The following is a 14,821-nucleotide window of genomic DNA, read 5'->3' as shown; positions in this document are numbered from 1 at the left end:
CTCTCACTCCCTACCTTGTGTCTGGCCCGGCGCCATGAGGTTTAACTGTTAATTCGAAGTAAGGGGTTTATTTCGGAATCGCCCTTCTCTGCTGCATGTAGACGTAGGCAGTTATTTCGGGCTAGTCAATTTCCAAAATGGCGACTGCCCGGTAACACGGGATATTTAAATCCTGCGCTTCATTTGCAATTTCGTTCATCCTCATTAGCCTCCTTACTTCGAACTAGGGGGCTAGTGTAGATGTACCCTTATAGAGTCCAAGTTATTAGAGCACAAACATACAAACATTCTCCTTTATATATTAGATGAAGTTAATTCTGTACAAACTTTCTACAAATCAGCAGTCATGATCTCTGCTATGAAACTGACCTAAGAATTGTATCCATATCTGTGTGTATAATGATATTTTAACCACAGTACTCTGTCCTCTCTTAAAATAAATCTGATGTTAGTATATTTATTATACTATACTAGTATACATATGTAGTACTATATATTAGTACATATATTTAGTATATATTTGGGTAAGATTGGACATACTCATTGATCTGGTGGGTAATGTGTCTGATCTCTTGGGATTGGTAGAACTTTATAGATGGTGAACAAGATTTTACATAAGCCTTGTCAAATATGACAAGGATTTGTGGAAGCCCAGGGAATCTGCATTTTCATTTCTGGATAACCAGCCAGGTATTGTAGAAACTTTTTCCTGGCTAGGAGAATCTAATTATTAGAATAACCATTTATTTGGGAGATTGTTGGCCCCATTCCTTGCAGTTTGTCCTGATTGACCATGGCCCATCTAGTAAACATGGTTATATAGGCGAAAAGGGACCATTATGATCATCTATTGTGATCTCCAGCACATTACAGGTCGAAGAAATTTACCCAGCCGCTCCTGTAAGAGACCCCTACCCTCTGGCTGAGCTACAGAACTCACATTGTGGCTTACAGACTTTATATTACATAGACGTCACCATTCACACTAGGAGTTGCCGGCAAGAGTAAGTCTCAGATCCTACACTGGGTTCTCAAAGTACAAAAAAAGCTGGGCAAAACCTACACATGACCCATACTCCCTGCTATAGAGGAAAACTCCCTTATGCTCTCTGCTAATCTGACCTGAAGAAAAATTTCTTTCCAGCCCCAAATATGGTGATCAGTTAGACCTGGACCATGTGGGCAAGACCGACCAGACAGCTATCTGGGAAACTCAGCTTTACCTCCCAATTTAGTGTTCCATTACTGACCATTGGAGACCTTTGCTAGAGGCACAGATTGGCTACATTGTAGGCAGTCTTATCATACCATTTCCTCCACAAACTAATGAAACTCAGTTTCAGTTATTATGGTTACTAACAATTCTAATGTGTTATAAGCTGAATGTTTCACAGCTGGCATTTAAAACAGTAAAGAAAACTACTACTGGGACATACCACCTATTCCCTCAAGTAAAATAAGTTACACCCTCAAAATACTAAATTTCCAAAAGTTTTGAAAGGAAACATTATATGCCAACAACCTAAATTTAAAAGACCACTTAAAAATGCACATGCAGTGTTCCTGACAGGACAATTTTAATGGATAGCATTGTGTCAAAAGACACGAATCAGAGGAAGATAATAAATACAAAAAATACAAGTACCTATGCAAGGGAAAACGGAAAGAAAGTAATAGGAACATATGACATGAAAATAGCATAGAGAGCTAAAATATGTATAGAAGCTTGGACATACCTATTGTATGGATGATATGGATTGGAGGGAAGCTAACAAAAATATAACATGAAAATGTATAAGAAAGCGAGTTAGCGATGGCTGAAGTCAGAGGAATACCAGATGAGAAGGTGAAGGAACCAAGCCATAGACAGAAAAAACCCATTATGAAATGTGGGTGAGCTTCCCATTATGGCAGAACTTGGCAAGCTGGGCCCCTACTGCTTTCTTCTTGTCTGTTTCTTGTTGACATCAGTCTCTGTCGAGAAACTGCCAGTGACAACAATTCTGTCTGAATATTTCTAAATAAAGGCAAAAATGGATTAACCCTACATTGGGTGCACTTGTCACTGTTGCAATGCCAGGGCCTGATGTTACTGATCTCCACAAGTTTCCTGCTCATCAAGGCAAGAAAGTTATACCTAAAAACTTGCTTTTGTTCAGATTCTGATTTGAGTAAAAATGTTGTCAGGCCGAAATGATTACATATTTGCTTACTCAGTTAACATATTCCTTTTGTCCTTCCTGCTCTCCAAAATCAATTCCCCACTGCTAAAAAGAAAATATTTATAAGGATTGAATCACCAGTCACTGACACATGCAAATCAGCTGTAATGTAATGTTAAAATGCATAAGAACGCAAGGTAGCGATGGCTGAAGTCAGAGGAATGCCAGATGAAGTGAGTAGGGTAATATTGGTATAAAACAGAAGAAAGCAGAAGACTCAGATGGATCTTTCTCTCTGGGTTCCTTTTATGATTTTTAATAGCCAGGAGAGGATTCCTCTCCCACATTTGGTTAAAGATTCCTCAGACCTGACGAAGGGCTTTGTGTAAGCCCCAAGTTTGTCTCATTCATCCACAGAAGTTCATCCAGTAAAAGATATTACTTTTCCCACTGTGTCCGTCTAATGCCTTTTACCCACATGACTGCAACTTCATTTCATCAACAATTAATTTGTCTTAAAATCAGGGCAGATGCTGGACACATTTGTTGTGTCAACCCTCCGAGTATAGAGAACTTGAACAATTTTATATACGGTTTCATGTATATAAATCCCAGAGGGGTGAATAAAGCCATTCAATGATCAGTATTAAGCTCTTTCAAAATCCTGCTTTGGTTAGAAACAACCACCCGTCTTCACAATGATTAATCTCTCCAGTTCAGAGAAAAGTCTTAAATTCCGTGCAACTGAAACAAACACTTGAAAACAAAATCACTTTTACTTACTTACCAATGATAGGAAGATTAGCCCAGGAAAGATCTGATTTTTGTGTGTGTGTGTCAGACAGCTAGGATTGCTGCTGAATTTTTTCTCTGATTTAGCAGTAATTGCTTTCTTACCTACGCAACAGGACCCAGTGACAATAGGGCCCTCACACCCTCTGTATGGCATGTGGCTCTTGTGAACCTTTGAGCCTTTTGGGTTATCAGTTATAGCAGTCTGCAAAATTTACTATCATATTCTCATGTGCATATAGCTATCTATTAACCAGACACCAGCAAATTTGTGAACAATTTTATTGGAAAGAAATACAGGTCAGGTAGTCATGATGTCACTGAATCTGTGACAAGCTGGGCAGGTAACAATGGGATCTGCTTCTACAAAAAGCATAAATCCAAATATTAATGAGCATGCGTTGTGGTAATAACTACAGTTTAATGGAGGCATATTAATTTAATCCCTAGTTTTGTTCTTGTGTTTTTGCCTTTCACTACAGGATGGCTTGTCTGCTGGCATTGATTCACTTCATCCATTCCCTACTATGTAGGGGTATGTCTACACTGCCATCCTAGTTCGAACTAGGGTGGCTAATGTAGGCATTCGAAGTTGCAAAGGAAGCCCGGGATTTAAATATCCTGGGCTTCATTTACATCTTGCCGGATGCTGCCATTTTTAAATCCCCATTAGTGCAGACTCCGAGCCTGTGGCTACTCGCGGCACGGAGTACGTAGTTCGAATTAGGCTCTCTACCGGTACACCTCATTCTACTTAGTCATTGTTGGACCCTCACTTTCTCCTTGTCTCACCAGACTCACATCATGGTTCAGTCTCCTGAGGACTGAAAAGCTTTAGTCTAAGCAATTATTGGATTAAGCATGGGAGTAACTTGGTGAAATATAATGGCCTTCGTCATGGGGTCAGGTTAGATCAGTGATCATAGAAACAGACTCAGAGCTGGAAGGGACCTCAGGAGGTCATCAAGTCCAGACCCCTGCCCAAGGCAGGACCAATCCCAACTAAATCAACTTGGCCAGGGCTTTGTCAAGCTGAGACTTAAAAACCTCTAGGAATGGAGATTCCACCACCTCCCTAGATAATTCATTCCAGTGCTTCAGCACCCTCCTAGTGAAATAGTTTTTTCCTAATATCCAACCTAGACCACTCCCACCACAACTTGAGACCATTGTTCCTCCTCCTGCCATCCATCACTACTGTGATCAGCCTTTCTCCATCCCCACTGGAAGCTCCCTTCAGGAAGTTGAAAGCTGTTATCAAATCCCCCCTTACTCTTCTCTTCTGAAGACTAAACAAATCCAGATCCCTCAGCCTCTCCTTGTAGGTCATGTGTTCCAGCCCCCTAATCATTTTGGTCACCCTCTACTGGACACTCTCCAATGCATCCACATCCTTTCTATAGTGGGGGGCCCAGAACTGGACACAATACTCCAGATGTGGCCTCACCAGAGCCGAATAAAGGGGAATAATGACATCTCAGGATCTGCTGGCAATGCTCCTCTTAATGTAACCTAATATGCCATTAGGCTTCTTGGCTACAAGGGAACACTGTTGACTCATTTCCAGCTTCTCATCCACTGTAATCTCCAGGTCCTTTTCTGCAGAAATACTGCTTAGCCATTCTGTCCCCAGCCTGTAACAATGCTTGGTATTCTTCCGTCCTAAGTGCAGGAATCCACACTTGTCCTTGTTGAACCTCATCAGATTTCTTGTGGCCCAATCCTCTAATCTATCCAGGTCACTCTGGACCCTATCCCTGCCCTCCAGCGTATCTACCTCTCCCCCTAGCTTAGTGTCATCTGCAGACTTTCTGACACTGCTATCCATTCCCTCATGGAAGTCACTAATAAAGATGTTGACCAGTGATAGGCAACCTAGGCTAATGAGAGGGCCACAAGGTTGTTTCAATAACCAAGAGAGAGTGTCCAAGGATAGGGAAGTTTTAAGTGCCATTGTGAACCCAAAATTTTCAGGGTGTACCAATGGAACTGTGGCAGCATTTTGTTTGGATGTACTTCACTTTACTTGCCCTAGTTTTATGTGAGTACAATAGGAAAAAAAACATGCATGGATGGAAATTAGCTGGCTCTACCAACCCTGTGTGTGGGCAATGGTAAAAAAATATGTCTCACAGGCTACATATAGAAGCCATTTATGCAGCCTATGGGCTACAAGTTCCCTATTGTTGTCAGAGTTTCTGGGTTGTCCTGGCAGATCCCTGACCAGACCTCTACTCCGTTAACAATGATAAACTTTTGGCTGCATGTGTGTGCTCCCTCTATCTAAAGAGTTAAATTGTGTGCACTTTGGTCAATACAGTAGACTCCTGAGAGCCTCCAGAAATTACAGATTCAGGCAAGGATGAAACCAATCAAGCAAGTTGTGACATAGTGGGGGGTACCTTGCTGGTTGCTATGCTGGGCAGTAGGTTGTGAGTGACCTCCACTGGCTGCTGGCTGCTGTCTGCAGCACAGCCCAGCAAGGCAGGGGATGAGTCATTATGCAAGGGGACTTCTGAACCTGTCTGACGAGTTCTCCCAGGGAGCAGAACAGTGGGAAGAAGGGGAGTGGAGCCCTGACTGGGGGCAGGGCTCAAAGTGAGTTGGTGGGTTTCTGTCTGGGAGCATGGAGGAGACAGCCTGGGGAAAGGGGCTGGAATTTAAGGGCCCAGTCTCCTCCATCTCAAGGGGGGGCTGAGGCATCCTAGGCCTGCCCTGTAACCAGATTACATCTGTGCTGTATCCTGGAGAGGCAATAAACACCTCTATTCTACTGGCTGGTGGAGTCTGTTCGTGCCATTATGGGGGTGCAGGAGACGGGAAAACCTCAATGCACTGTGACACAAGTTTATTGCCAAATGCCATGCATTAACAGTTGTCAGCAGAAACTCTCAACACCAAGCCACTGTGCATTCTGCAAGCATTGGCAATGTATCAACACTTAGCAGGCCTATTGCCAAATAAATACATTAATAGATGTTAGCAGATAATCTCACAGCTAAACTACTGTGCATTCTGTAAGTCTTGCCAATGACACTTACCTATAAAGGTGCCTAGTGCACCCTCTCAAAGTGATCACCATTTGTGGAGCCCTTTTATAGACATGTACAAAACAAACAAACAAACACCTTACATCACTTCTTACGTACCAGGTTGCCAGCCTCTGTTACCTGGTTACCACCCTTCACCATGCAGAAGGCGGGGGGGATTACTTACTATCTTTCATGCTGTCAACTTCGACCCAGTCCTGAACTTTGGTCGTTATTTACATTTGTTTGAGGAATTGGCTGGTACCAAGACATTTCTTATTGAGATGTTTTACTACTCCCCTGTGGCTTACAATCCCCCATGCCCCCCATGTCCTTCCATGTTCGGCCCGACTCACACAAACATTTAATAATCAATAAGGCCTCTTTCTTGGCTGCCATGTTACTGAACCAAAGTCTTGCTTGCTAGGTTCCAGGCCTGGTGCTGTTTTTATAATACAGGCCTTTATTCAAGCCTGTTGACTCCATATTACTGACTCAACTTACTACAGCTAACAGTGGACTAGATGATCTAATGGCTCCTTCTCAAACTAAGCTCTATGACACTATGAAATCTCTCTATACAAAAAAGGTAGACTGTGTGTATCTAAAATTCTAGGCCACAATCTGTGAGTAAAGACAGATTTTCTGAGAATTTTCAAGTAGATATGGGTATGTCTACACTACCCTCCTAGTTCGAACTAGGAGGGTAATGTATGCATACCGCACTTGCTAATGAAGCCCGGGAAATTCAAATCCCAGGCTTCATTAGCAAGTGCGGTATACATACATTACCCCGCTAGTTCGAACTAGGGGGATAGTGTAGACATACCCTATGATAGTTAAATAGCGCTTAACTGAACATCAGTTTTTAAAAGATTTGTTTACTTATTTTTAGATGATAAATTATGGCACCTTTCTCAGCAGAGAACCACAACTCAACAAAAGTGCTGTCATGTAAAGTATTGGCTATGTTTAATTTGTAATGAAGTTATTAATGATTATTATATCTCATTATTATTATTACATTCAGAAAGATCAATAGCACAGGTGTCAGCCGATGGTCAGGGCAGTGAGTGGTGTGTGTGTGTGTTATACACCCAAGACTTCAACTGCTGGGACTGGGGTCCCTTCGCATCGGGCAACCTGGAGAAGGTTGCCAGGTGCCCCTAGAAGTTTACAGGGAGAGCTTATTACACCTCAGATTTTGACTGCTAGGATACACGATCCCTTCACAGCAGGCAGCCTGGGGAGGCTGAGAGATGCCCCAACGGATCTGTCCCCTGGAAGCGACATAATCCAACTCTCAAGCTTTTCCTATATCTGTCCTGAAGTTCTTTTTAAAATTGTGCTTGGTTCTGTTACAGCAACTGAAGAAGTCAGGTCACAGCTTAAACAGTTACTATTTTGTTACAGGGTAAACTTAGCTGTTAAATGCTACTGCTGTGTTACAGATAATACAGCCACTACAAAGGACAGGACAGAAATTACACTAATAAGTCACTTACAGGTACCATGAAACCCTTTTGGTTCTCTGAGCTCTTATTAAGTGCATGCAAAATAGACATCTAGCAGGTATATATTCTCACCCCTGCGTTCCAGACTTGGCATGGCAAGCATCTTTCTCTCAATCCCTCGGGAAGAAGTAGGATGAGGTTGGGCGTCCCACAGACCTCGGGAGTCAATCAATACCTGCCAGCAGGTGTAGATGATTGGAGTTCAAATGGGGTGGGCTACTAAACCCCTCTTTATACCCGTTGGGTCACTTAGGCTTCTTCCTGGTCTCAAGTGGCCAGTTAGGAAAAATGGCTTTGAATGCCAAGTTTCCCACAAAGGGTGCAAAGCATAATTCACACCTGGGAAAATTCAGACAATGGGCACCTCTGGTATGTGATGGGCGAAGATTCCTCTCCTGGGACAGTGCAGATGTGTCAACTACTGGTACTAGCCATCAGGGTGGCGGGAGGCCTCCCAGTCGTCAGCTAGCCCATTTACTGTCTGGTTTCTGTTTATGGTAGAGTCAGGGACAGGCACCACACCTGCGTTCCCAGGGCATCAAAGGCTGACTGCCTTTCTCTTGCTCTCGGGGGGGGGGGGGGGGGGGAAGAGAGAACAAGATGGGGTTCATGTCTGGCTATAACAGGTCATTCTGAGGCTGTGTCATTGGTATGGCAGAAGGAACTCAATCATTGACATTCTTTTTGGGTTAGTATGCACAGTTGCAGCCAGAGAAGAGAGACTGTTCCGGAGGTCATGCAGGAAAAGAAGTGGCATTACTTCGGAGGGAAGAAAAAAAAACTTGATTTTTTTAATATAAATGAGAGATGGGGGGGGGGGGTGAGGGGAGAGGAGATTAGTTGGATCAGGGAATTTGAATAGAAATCTCACACAATATCCTCTATAAACCTCTCAATTTCTCTTGCCAGAAATGTTCTACTATGTCTAAATACTTAAGTATTGACTAGGCCAGAAAGAGACTGATTCTATATTTAATGTGATGGTAGATTGCTCTTAGATCAGGACTGGATGTCTTTTAAAAGATTTGTTCTAGCTCAGAAAAACATTGTGGGTTTTATTGAATGAATTTCTCAAGCCTGTGTTGTAAGAAGTCAAACTTTGTAATCCAGTGTTGCTAGTTATTGTACTTTTAGTGCAAATCTTACAATATATTGTGTTTCTCTTCAGATCTACAGGAGTCATTTGAATCTCAGGTTTCATTTAACAAAAAATAGCATGTTTCTAACACTATTGTTACACAGAATATCTTGCAAACATGATGCAAGTATAGTCTAAATACCGAGGAGCCAAAATGCAATGAAAAAGAGACTTATGTTTATTTTTAATACAATTTTTTAACCAACTCCATCATTTTTCCAGACCTAATTAATGCCCTTAATTTTGAAGGGCTAATACAGTTGTCCCCTCTGATATTCAGATCTATGAAATCTATAAACCTGCAACTATCAATGATCTTCCATTCTCCCCTCCATATTTTCCTTAACCAGTACCTTTTCACACACACAAAAAAAAGGCTTCTTCCCGCTTTCCTAAGTGCCCACAAAAGATTTTTTTCCATGAGAATACGCCAGTGTTGACATAGCCTTTGAGTTGGGGGGTGCTTATGAAACCGCTTGTGGGTGGAACCAAACCTGGTATGTTTGGAGTTCAGCATAGGACCCAATACAGCTTGAGCTATAAAGCCAGCTGACGCTCAGCTTAGGCTATAGAGCTCACTCTTTCTTTTCTCTGGCTGTAAGTGGTCTAAGAACCAGTATGTCAGGGGGTACGCCCCTGACGTGGGTTGCGGCCCCCTTCTACTGGCCCATATCTTGGTCCAGGCCCTTCTCTCAGGGCGTATACAGTACCTAAAATCCCCAAAGTCTTGGCCCCTCTCTCAGGGCATTTACAGTACCCAAGGCCTAGTTCTGGGGCAAAAGCCTCTCCTGGCTTGAGTGACTCCCCAGGTGCAGCAAGGGATGGTGGGGGGGACCCAGGCCCTCCCTCTCCACCGGGTCCTGGCCCAGGGCCCTGTGGGCAGGGACTCTCGGTCCTGCCAGCTTGGCGGGGAATCCAGCCGCTACGCACCAAGCTGGATTAAGAAACCTCCGCCCTGGGCCGCTTCCTACCACCCTGGCACCTCCCCCCCCCAGTCTGTCCATCTGTGTGGCGGTCCTTACCAGGGCTGGGTTGGCAGGATAGGTGTGCTCGTTACTCCATGGGGTTGGGGTTGGGGTCGGCTTCACTCCCGGGGTCCAACACTGGCCTTCAGTGGGGTCCGAGATGTTGCAGGAACACTGGATTTGCAGCCTGGCTCCTCCTAACCTCTGATTGCTCTCTCCTCTCCTCTGCTGGGCCGCTGCCTGCTTTATATACTGGCTCTGCTGGGAGCATGCCCAGCAGAGCTGTAAGGGTGGGGCTCTTTCAGCCAGTTGGGCCTGGGCCTCTCCCAGCCCTTTAGTGTGGGGCTTGTTCGCCCCATCACACAGTACATGACACTGTGGGTGGGTTACACTTGCAACCTGGAGCAAGAACAAATGGAACTGGGGAGAGAAACTGCAACAGTCCCCTGGTTAGTAAGGGGTTAATTGGTGATGTTCAATGTAAAGTGAACAGGCAGGAAATAAAACTAAACAATGAAATGATACATCCATGTAAATATTAGCACAAGCAGTAGTTGACAGACATTTACACACCCTGTGGGCAAAGTCCGGACTGGGGACCTCTTCCCACTCTTGCACTCCAGCACTGGAATAAGGCCACAGGGGTGCTGGCTAAGATCCACCCTGCTCTATCTTTGCTTTAAGGGATGGGCTTCTGCTGGCTGGGGGCCAGGATGAATGTCTGGAGATGAGATAACAAAATGTTCCTTTGTGAGCTGCAATCAAGAGCAAAATGGAGCATATTTCGTGCATGTTGCTCTGACCCTTTCTGCCTTGTGGTAGCTGGTGGCTCTGGACCTGGTGCTGGGGGGTCAACACCCCAGAGCCCCTTTGCTGAACACAAAAAGAGATCTTCTTAAGTATTGCTATGGAAAAATCATTATGAAAAATGATGTGGGCCTGAACGTGAGCAGTGCTAGGCTCTCTGGCCCTGCAAACAGTTTGGGTATGTCTACACTACAGCGTTATTTCAAATCTTATTTCGAAACAGCACATCCACACTGATTGGACACTGAATCACTTTTAAGACTGCCTGGAACTGGTTCAGACAGGGCATCAGGTCAGTAGTTACCTTGTGTGGCTACTGATTGAGGTTATCTGAGGCTTGTGCTTAGAGGGACCCCCCTGGACAGCCGGTTCTCAGGTTTCTTTGCTTGCTTGTGTATCTTGCTGAGGGACAGCAAAGCATTTTTTCTCTATGTGCTCTGGTTTCCCCGACTCAGGACACCACAGGACTCTGCAGCACGGAGCTGGAGCTGCCCCATGGCACTCCGCAGCTCCTGGACATGTTGCTGCATGTCTGGCAGCACTTTCTGCAGGCTGCCTCACAGGCTCTGCAGCAAACCAACCCCCAGGCCTTCTTCCAGACCCTCTTGGGATATGTGGCAGAGCGGCTGCAGGACCTGGATGCTGGTGTGCCCCACCACATCTGGCATCTGGACACCAGCAGCAACTGTTGGGACCACATAGTCCTGGAGCTCTCTGGAGACCAACAATGGATCCAGAACTTCAGGAGGAAGAAGGACACCTTCCTGGAGCTCTGTGAGTGGCTTGCCCCAGCTTTGAGGAGATGGGACGCACATACGAGGCCTGCCATTCCCCTCCACAAGCATGTTTTTTGAGGATGACGTTTTTAATTAATTTTTATTACAGTCTCTGAATAGGATTTTTTTTTCTTTTTTCCTGCAACGTAAGGACATGTCTTGCCTTTGATTGCCTCAAGACAAGCATTGCATCATTTTGTACTTATTTAATCCCCCAAAGTTTATCTGTTTTACTCATGTAATTTTACTTGTGTGGAATTAAATTAATGTCCCAATAAGGTGAAATAGCAACATTCCCATTGTGTTCAGAGGGGACCACATATCACCCACACGCTTTAAATGAGACTTTGTCCTTGAGTAATGTGGATTTTTCTGAAATGAAGAAGTGAGATTCCTATTATAAGTCTAATATTGATCCTAACATCTAAAATTATTCCTGTAAGGCCAAACCAATCCACCTCTTCCCCCTCCTACACTGCTCTCCATCCTCCTCCACACCCCTCTCCAAGCTGTTTGGCAGCACCACTGCTCAGTTATCTCTTGGCACCCTGTTGGTTAGTGCCCTGATAGGATACTTGGCAGTGCCCCAATTAGCTGATAAGGGGCGTTGCCAAACAGGCGACTGGTAGCTCATGCAAGCCACAGTGGCTCGTGGGTTCTGAATACGCACATACTTTTTTTCAGGAGTGTCAAACCTAGATCTACCCAGGGACTTGGAATCTGTGGTGCCAGCAACAAACCCCTCCCTCTGCGCTCACCTGCTCTGGACAGGAAGGTTCACAACAGAGTCGTTTTCGACCCTCAGACACTTTGATTGGGGTGCTTGTAATCTGGGTCAGGAATGATAGGAACAGGAGAGAGAAACTGGAACAGTCCCCTGGTTACTAAAGGGTTAATCAGCGCTGCTCAGTGCAAGGAGAAGAATCAAGGAATAAACAGAAGTTTGAAATGATACATCCATGTAAATATTAACATAAGCAGTAGCACTATGACAGCCATTTACACACTTTGCAGGCAAAGACCGGACCGGGAACCTCTTCCCACTCTTGCACTCCAATGCTGGAATAAGGCCACAGAGGCGCTGGCTGAGATTCACCCTACTCCGTCTTTGCTCTAAAGGTCAAGGGCCAGGATGAAGCAGTGGCTGGAGGTGAGATTCAAGGTGCTCTTTTGTGAGCTGCAGGCAGGAGCAACATGAAGCATGTTTCCTGCATGTTGCTCTGACCCTTTCTGCCCTGTGGTAGCTGTTGGCTCTGGACCCACTGCGGGGGGGGAGGGGGCGGGGGTCAACACCCCAGAGACCCTTTGCTGACCACAAGCAGGAATCTTCTTAAGTCTTGTTTTGGAAAGTTCATTATGAAAAGTGACATGAGCCCAAACTTGAGCAGTGCTGAGATCTCTGGCAAAGAGCTTGAGACCATGAAAGCCCAATTAACAGCGCTTGCTTCATTGGATTGGGTCAGAGCGCTCAGCACCCTGCAGGATCAAACCCTCTGTTTTGTATAGTTCTCTGCCACCGTTACAAATGTACATTTTATTTCCCATTTGAATATCTCTAACTTTAACTTCCAGCCATTGGATCATGTTGTGCCTTTCTCTGCTAGAATGAAGGGTGCATCTACACTGCACTATAACTCAAAATAAGGTAGGCAATTTGAGCTACTCAAATTGTATATCATTTCAATACTGTTTTGAAATTGCTTATTTTGTCAACACAGCACCAAATTTAAAAATAAAGCGCTATTCCGAAACGTCCCTTACTCCTCGTAGAAAGAGGTTTATGGGGATGTCAGAATAGCAAGCCCAAAATGACAGGCTTACTGTGTAAACATAACTCAAATTCATTTTATACAAAACAATGTGGAATATACTATCATTCAAGATATTTTAATCTCCTGAATATATATATTCTATTTCTGTGTGTGTGAAGTTAGAAATATAAAGTGTAAATCTTTTTTCTTAATCTAGGTGAATGCCATTTGTGAATGCCATTTGTGGTATTTAAGCAACTTAATGGCCCGGAGCTCAAGACAATTATCTGAGTCAATAGCCTTGTTTTTCCTGCAAGTCTAAACTGTAGCTGGTCCTACAAAGACATGTAATCATGCCCCCTGATGCTGGAATCCATCTTAAATATGGTATTTTACCATGGGGTGGGGAGACTGGAACATAGGATTCCTGCCTTGGGGAAATTCTATTTAAGGAATGGGAAAGCAAATGACGACTATCTTCATCTGGCTTCATATTCTGCGCTCCACCCCCAAGAGAACACATGAAAAGACATGGAAACAAAAGTACTCTAACAAGTGGGGGGAGGGAGACTCTGTTGGGCCAGGTTAGAAAAAGAAAGATTAGCTCTGGCCTGAGAAGAACTTCACCTAAAAAAAGAATTTGGGTGAGAAATTATCATTTGTCAAAATTTCTCTTAGTGTATTAGGCGTATCTGGCATATTTTGTTTTAGTTTAGTTTAGTAACTTACTTTGATCAGTCCATCATCACTAAAAATCACTTAAATCCTACTATTTATTCTTAATAAAATCACTTCTGTATATTTTGAAACCCAATGTAAATAATTGTTTCCTGAGGGAAGCCACAGCTGTGCATTTCTCTCTTCCATTGCTAAAGGGAGTGAACTGTATGAGATTTCTCTGTGTAAAACTTTTATGCAGAGTAAGATGGATTTATCTGGTGTTCTGAGCTCATGGGATGCTGTGTTAAGCTCCAGGGCTCAGGGTTTGAAGAGCATGGGGCTCTTCAGAAGTTAAGATGTGACTCTATGCTTAGGTGCGGACTCTGGGGCCTCAGCTACAAATGCAGGCATTCCAATTTGCTTGGAGGTGCTCACTGCTTAAGCCCCAGCTCTGCCCCAGACCTTACCCCCCACTCCACCCCTACCCCCAACACCCATTCCCCTTCCTGCATCCCTCCCCCGAGCTGGCATGCCCTCTCTCCCTCAGCTCCTTAGCGCCTCTTACAAAATATGAAACAGCTGATTGCATCAGGAGCGTAGTGTGGGGAGTGAAGGGGAGATGCTAATTGGAAACTCTGCCAATAAGCAGAAGGTACTGTAAGCAGGCATGGGGATGCAGCTGATAGGTGCTACTGATATATTACTGTGGCTGACTGGCAATATACACAGTAAATTCTGGCTCTTCTTTGGGCTCAATTTGTCCACCCGTAGCACAATGGGACCCTACTCAATTTCTGGGCCACCTGGGTGATACCCTAATATACTTAAATAAATAAATCAAATAATATACTCAGTGAGATAGACCCATCATCACAGGAGAATATATCTCAAGCCCATGGTTGCACAGATGACTTACTTTCTAAAGAAGACTCAGAGTCTCCCAGGCTGGCATTTGGCCATGTTTATTGGTCTTCGCTCACAAGATAGCCAGACAAATTTACCAGACCACTCACCTTTGAGATCCTGCTGTACCTCAAGGAGAACAGTGTTGTTTCGAATAAAAAATCTGAGTTTAATTTCCCAATTATATTAGGAGCTGGACACTCAGCCATCTATTTATGACCATTGTCACCCAAACGTGATTTTTTACAAGCACAGCACAATTCAAAGTGGTGCACGGCTTGTGGCTTTGAAGGAATCTTTGAACTTTTACAAATGTGGATTATT

The 14,821-nt window shown here is 44.2% G+C and overlaps 1 protein-coding gene across 1 annotated transcript in view; it reads right to left on the bottom strand.

Annotated features, from left to right (window-relative positions):
* Positions 1-9,816, bottom strand: part of LOC102462613 (butyrophilin-like protein 2) — a 29,930-nt gene extending 20,114 nt beyond the window's left edge. The window contains exon 1 of the mRNA XM_075914244.1: positions 9,658-9,816. The gene's annotated coding sequence lies outside the window, so the exon portion shown is untranslated. The remainder of the gene's footprint in view (positions 1-9,657) is intronic.
* Between the last annotated feature and the right edge of the window lie 5,005 nt (positions 9,817-14,821).

The sequence above is a fragment of the Pelodiscus sinensis genome, chromosome 33 (assembly GCF_049634645.1).
Source record: "Pelodiscus sinensis isolate JC-2024 chromosome 33, ASM4963464v1, whole genome shotgun sequence".
NCBI classification, from domain to species: Eukaryota; Metazoa; Chordata; order Testudines; family Trionychidae; genus Pelodiscus; species Pelodiscus sinensis.
This window is presented reverse-complemented; position numbering and strand designations above follow the sequence as displayed.